Source organism: Cebus imitator, unplaced genomic scaffold, assembly GCF_001604975.1.
Source record: "Cebus imitator isolate Cc_AM_T3 unplaced genomic scaffold, Cebus_imitator-1.0 Scaffold60, whole genome shotgun sequence".
Classification (NCBI taxonomy): Eukaryota; Metazoa; Chordata; class Mammalia; order Primates; family Cebidae; genus Cebus; species Cebus imitator.
The window spans coordinates 1,904,025-1,910,633 of record NW_016107375.1 but is presented as its reverse complement, the minus strand read 5'-3'; the positions used below and the strand labels follow the sequence as shown (position 1 = coordinate 1,910,633).

Below are 6,609 nucleotides of genomic sequence, written 5' to 3'. Positions count from 1 at the left end.
GCTGCGTAGTGCGTTGGGCAGAGGCTCAGGCTGCCAAGCGGGACGCGGGGTCGGGTTTGGGTACCGTACTGGGGGCGAGGCGGAGAGGTGGGCGGCAGTTGGGTTGCGGCAAGTGTAGTAGGCTAGGGCACTTTCGGGTCCCCATTGCAGCCCCCGGATGAGCCCACAGTATTTTCCTTATATGATCAGGTCCGATTGCGGGCCGCTTGCCCGGAGCCTGAGAGGATTATGAAAACGTGGCGAGCGGAGTGGTGCCGGGGGACCCGGAGCTGGGGCGTGAGGAACAGCGGGTGAGGCTGGGCGGGAGGGAAGTCTAGTGAGGCCTCTGCCGCGCTTACTGTGAGCTCTGGCCGATGATGACGAGACCACTGCGCAATCTGAGTTCTGGGAACCAGGTGATGGAGTGTGTTCTGAGAACAGACTGAGGCCGGGCGAGCAGGAGGCGGCCGGTGCAGGGGAGGCGGAGAGCCCCTCGGTACCAGGGCTTATAAGGCCGGGCTGCCTAGGGCTTTGTGGCGTGGCGGTGGTGGATGGCAAGGACGGTTTCTCTGAGTCGTCAGCGAATGCCAGCCTTTGAATCCTGCTTTTCAAACGCTTTGGTGGTAGTCTTGCGGTGTTTTTTCTCAAGTTTACAGAAAAATGGAAAGACTTGTACAGTGCACACATATCGACCACCGGTATCCCCCAATTGTTAACATTTTACTGTATTGCTATCCACCTGTTCTTCCATCAAACCACCTTATTTTTTAAATTATTTTATTTTATTTATTTATTGAGACGCAGTCTCGCTTTGTCGCCCAGGCTGGAGTGCAGTGGCGCAATCTCGGCTCACTGCTACCTCCCTGGTTCAAGCGATTCTCCTGCCTCAGCCTCCTGAGTAGCTGGGATTACAGGCACGTGTCACCACGCCCGGATAATGTTTTGTATTTTTAGTAAAGACGCGGTTTCACCGTGTTAGTCAGGATGGTGTTGATCTCCTGACCTTGTGATCCGCCTGCCTTGGCCTCCCAAAGTGCTGGGATTGCAGACGGGAGCCACCGCGCCCAACCCCATCTTACTTTTTTTTTTTAACGCAGACCTTAGTACTCTACACCCATGAAGACATCAGCATACATTAAGTATTCATTTACAGTTCTTTTTAAGGCAAAATATCCATGCAATTAAATGGATAAATCTTAGACAAGCTTCGCAAATGTGTTCACTTCTGTACACGCTTTTCTATTCAATTTGCCCTCCACGTATTTAAGAAAGGTTAAGTATCACAACTTCCCACCGCAGACCTCCATGGGCAGGTCTTCCCAAATGTACTGTTTTCTCTAATGGGAAATGTCACTAATGAGTGGATTCTTAAACCATTCAGGGAAAGGTTTACATATATTAAAACATGCAAATATATGAGAGAATGTTTACATAGTCTCCAAGTCTCATGAAGAAGAAAGGGTATCTTGGCAATGGAGAAATCTTCCAGGTATTAGTTCACCAAATGATGAAGTAATGGTGTCCCATCACCAATAATGGGATAAACTGACTTCATGCCTGCCCCTCCTTTACAGTGACAACACAATTTCACTTGCATAGGATTTCCCCTGAAAACGTCTGGCCTGAACCTAATTATGAGGAAACAATGAGACAAATCCACATGGAGGTACATTCTACAAAACAACCGACCTGAACTCTTTAAAAACATCAGTGTGGTGAAACCAAAAAATAGCTAGGAATAGTATCACATTAACGGAGACTAAAGATGTGACAGATATTATATGGGATTCTTAATTAAAACCTGGATTTTAAAAACTCTAAAAGACCATATTAGGACAATTGGAGACATACAAATTATAGATGACATGGTAATATTGACATTAATTTTCCTGATCATGATATTGTAGTTATGTAGGAGATTGTTCTTTGTTCTTAGGAAATACATGCTGAAATAGGGGTGAAGAATCATGAGGCCTGCAACTAACTCTCTAATGACTCGAAAAAATACATATACAGTTATGCATTGCTTCACCACGAGAATACATCCTGAGTGATGTGCTATTAGACGATCTCATTGTGTGAACATCATAGAGTGTTCTTACACAAACCTTGATTGTAGCGCCTACTACACACCTAGGCTATATGGTACAGCCTATTGCTCCCAGGCTACAAACCTGTACAGCATGTTACTGTACTGAACACTGTAGGCAGTTGAAACACAATAGTAAGCATCTGTGCATCTAAACATAGGATAGATATAGAAAAAATATTCCGATTTTATGAGACTACTGTCATATGTATTCTGCCATTGACTGAATCGTTGAAACATGGTCATGCAGTGTATGTATGGTCATCCAGTGATTGTACACTGGCAGAGAAAGAAAAAGCAAATATGGCAAAATATTACCAACTGGGGAATCCAAATGAAGAGTATACTATTGCTCATTATTCCTTTTTATTTTCTGTTCTGTTCTTTTGAGACAGGATCTCACTCTGTTGCCGAGGCTGGAGTGCAGTGGCATGATCTCGGCTCACTGCAACCTCCACCTCCCAAGTTCAAGCAATTCTCCTGCCTTAGCCTCCCAAGTATCTGGGATTACAGGTGCATGCCACCCTGCCTGGCTAATTTTTGTATTTTTAGGAGAGATAGGGTTTTGCCATGTTGGCCAGGCTAGTCTCAAATTCCTGACCTCAGGTGATCTGTTCATCTCGGCCTCTGAAAGTGTAGCATTAGAGGCATGAGGCACTGCTCCCAGCCCATTATTCTTTTTCTAAGAGGGGAGTCTTGCTTGCTATGTTGCTGGGGCTGTCCTCAAACTCCTGGGCTCAAGGGATTCTCCTGCCCCAGCCTCCTGAGTAGCCGGGACTATAGGCGTGTACCACATTCTTCTATTTTTGCAACTTTTCTGTAGGTTTTAACTCTTTCAAAATACAAGTTGGGAGAAAAAATGTCCTTCAAGTAAGCTACAAGATTGCTTGAAACAAGTTATTTTTGAAAATATTTAGTCCTTTTCAGGTTTACATCATATTTAGGCAGGTATATATTCTTGTAATTTCAATATGTATATTAAAATTATTTTATAATTTTTGTCTACATGTGGAGTCTTTCATGAGATGTAAAGTTATTGTTCTATTCTTAGGCATTTAACTTTCAGTATTTTTAGAAATGCAATATTGTTGTTTCCATACTTATTTTCCTATGCTTAAACACAGTTTCTCCTGCCTTCCTATAACACTAAAAATTGATGGTGGCTTAAGCCATAGTGGCTTTAGAAGTTTCAGTAATGGAAACTAGGAAAAGCTGATGAACTCAATACGGCCCAGGGGAACTTTTAAAAATAAGTGCATGAATCTGAATGAATGAGGCAAGTGAATTTGCTGATCTTGAGTAGCTTGGAAAGTTATGTGTGCCCATTGTTAATCTAATTGCTTTGGAAATAGCTTCAATTTTTGTTAGAAGGCAAATGTTGAATGTGGTTTTATCCTTACAACAAATACTAACTCTTCAGAAAGTTCAAGTTGCCAACCAAGAACATCAGTTGAATGAAATTGTTAGCAGCAGCAAATCTGCATGGGTCTGCAGCAACTCACTTCTTGCCTCCTCAAAGGAAAGAAGCTTAAGGCAGAGTGAGAGACCAAGGCAAGTTTTTGAGCAGGAGTGAGAGTTTATTAAAAAGTATTGGAACAGGAATAAAAGTAAGTAAAGTACACTTGGAAGAGCGCCAAGTGGGCAACTTGGGAGATTCAACTCTGCCTCCCGACTCTTGATTTGGAGATTGATACATTGGTATGGTTCTAGGCCTTGCATTACTTCTCCCGAATCTTCCCTTGTGGTGGGCTGTCCGCATGCTCAGTGGCCTGCCAGCGCTTGGTAGGGGCGGCATGCGCAGTGTGTTTGCTGAAGTTGTACACATACTCACTTGAGACATTCTTCCCTTACCAGTAATGTTCCTAGAGGAAGGTCATATACCAGTTAAACTCCACCATTTTGCCTCTTAGTGAGCATGTTTGAGCCCACTCTCCCAAAATCTTATCCAGAAGCTGCTGATCACCAGATGCTAGTATTTTCCATCTATTGGGAAAAAGCCTTTCCCTGACACCAGGTGAGACCAATGATTATTTTGGAGAGATAGTTTCACAACTGCCTGACCATCACCTGAAGGTCGCCTGACGTTCCTGGATGGGGTGGAGGAGGTCCTCTCCTGTCCTGCTCAAGTATGCCTAGCTACCTATTCTAATGTAGACAGAAAGTAATACAGACACCAATTTGCCAAACTCCCCTCATTTTAAGTTTAGCTAAGTCTTGGTGTGTTCCCAGTAACCTTAAGGCACTGTCTCAAACTTAGGTGGATGAACATTTGTTTTTTTTCTCTGTTTATCTGAAAGTTATTTGCAGTGTCTATATCTTTAGTTCAACTTTCATTTAGTAATACAACCTTAGGCAAATCTTCCTTGGAGCTAAGTTTACCCTGCAAAATACTAATGTTGTTAGAAGGAGACAATGCCATTATTGCCCTTCAGCCAAAAACCTCCAGAAACACACCTATAGTTAAACAAATTGGGTTTAATATTCTTTGAAAAAAGGGAGATTTTTTCATCATGGGTGTACCTTTGGGAACTGCAGCACATCTCAGTTTAAGGGTGGAAGGATTTGGGTGTGGTTAGGTGATTTGGGGAGGATCCAAGGAAGTATGGGTTCACTCTGGATTGGGTACTATCAGGAAGTAGGGACAAGTCTTTGGGTATTTGTATCAGCATTCCCCAAAGGGACAGAACTAATAGGATGTATGTACATATGAAAAGGAGTTTATTAAGGAGAATTGACTCACATGATCACAAGGTCAAGTCCCATGATAGGCCAACTGCAGGCTCAGGAGGTAGGAAGCCAGGAGTGGCTCAGTCCTGGTCCAAAAGCCTCAAAAGTAGGGAAGCCAACAGTGCAGGCTTCAGTTCGTAGCTGAAGGCCATCTGAGAGCCCCTGGCAAGCCATTGGTGTAAGTCCAATAGTCCAAAGACTGAAGAACCTGGAGTCTGATGTCGAAGGGCAGGAGGAACAGAAGGAAGCATCCAGCACGAGAGAAAGATGAAAGCCAGAATACTCAGCAAACCAGCTTAGTCCACCTTCTTCTGCCTGCTTTGTTCTAGCCATGCTGGCAGCCAATTGCATGGTGCCCACCCACAGTGAGGCACCAGACCACCAACTCAAATGTTAATCTCCTCTGGCAACACCCTCACAGACTCACTCAGGAATAATACTTTACCAGCTATCCAGGCATCCTGCAATCAAGCGGACACCTAATATTAACCATCACAGTATCTTACTATCATCTTATCCTGAAAGAGGGCCAATTAGAGCTAGGCTCAAGCTGCATCTGGGAAAGCACCTACACTCCCTCATATTACCTGGGACAGGGCGTACTTGGTATTATATGGTTTACACGGTAATCTTGTTTCTGTGCATAGACAAAATTACCATCTTGTTTCATCTCACTTTAGTGTACTCACACTAAAGTCTGATGTTGGTTTTTTGTAAGGCTGTTCATGGCAAAAGAACACCGCCCAGCAGAGAGCACCAGGCCAGCTTCTGGCACGACTGAGGCGTAGCTCTGTGTTTCAGATTAGTTCCAGGATGTCAGGCTGCTTTTCTCTTTCTGAACTGTTACTAAGTAAATGTATCTTGTATGACATTTGCCTCTTTTCCAACATGGTTTTCCTGTTGAGGCTCTGAGGCTAGTCCGAAACCTCTTTGAGTATGAGCTGAAGGCTTTTCTCAAGTGATGGTAGTCTTTGGTCCGCCACTCAAAAAAGTGCATCCATCTTTAGGTTGGAAAGTGGATTCAAAAGTCAACTTTTCACTGCACAGTGTACAGCAGGACCCTACATGACGTTGTTTCATTCAACGCCATTTTGACATAATGTTGTTGAGAAAAAAAGAATGGCTTCCAGGCCAGAGCCATTGTGTGTGGAGTTTGTGGGTTCTCCCTGTGGGTAGCTAGTCAGGCATGAGCAGGGCAGGAGGGGGCTCCGCTCTCCACACATACACACCAGGAGAATCGGGCAACCATCTGGTGATGGTCAAGGCTGTTGTTAACTGTCTTTCTAACGTAGTAATTGGTTACAGTCAGCACCAGGGAAAGGCAGTCTCCTAATAGACAGAAAGAGCCTGAAATTGGTGATTGGCCACTTCCTGACAAGATCTCAGGAGTTGAGAGAAGTAACAGAAGACCCCAAAAGTAGGTCAATGTATAAAACCCCAAGTCAAAAGGTTAAGCTGCGCTTTTGACTCTTTCAAGTCACCCACTTGGCTCTCTTCCAAATATACTTTCCGGCCTTTCACTCCTGCTCAAAAGCTTGCCTTGGTCTCCCCTTCTGCTGTACACCCCTCACATTCTTTCTTCTGAGGTGGCAAGAATTGAGGCTGCTGCCTCATTCATACAGACACAGATACGTTCCAGTGGTGAGATCCCCATGACTGTTTTCTTTGGATTTTCCAGTTTCCTCTCATGTGCCAAAGCTGTATCGGTGAGGTAAACGGGTGTGTCTGAGTGATCCCAATCTGAGTGTGGGTTTGAGAACACACTCAGTGACAGGATGAGGTCCTTTCCAGGCATGGTACCTGCCTGGCACCCT

At 44.3% G+C, this 6,609-nt stretch overlaps 2 non-coding genes across 2 annotated transcripts; both read left to right on the top strand.

The window, feature by feature from the left end:
* The first annotated feature begins 130 nt into the window (after positions 1-130).
* On the top strand, positions 131-269 carry LOC119471419. Its single transcript, XR_005200463.1, has one exon.
* A 78-nt stretch (positions 270-347) lies between these two features.
* LOC119471417 lies at positions 348-430 on the top strand. Its single transcript, XR_005200461.1, has one exon.
* The last annotated feature ends 6,179 nt before the right edge of the window (positions 431-6,609 follow it).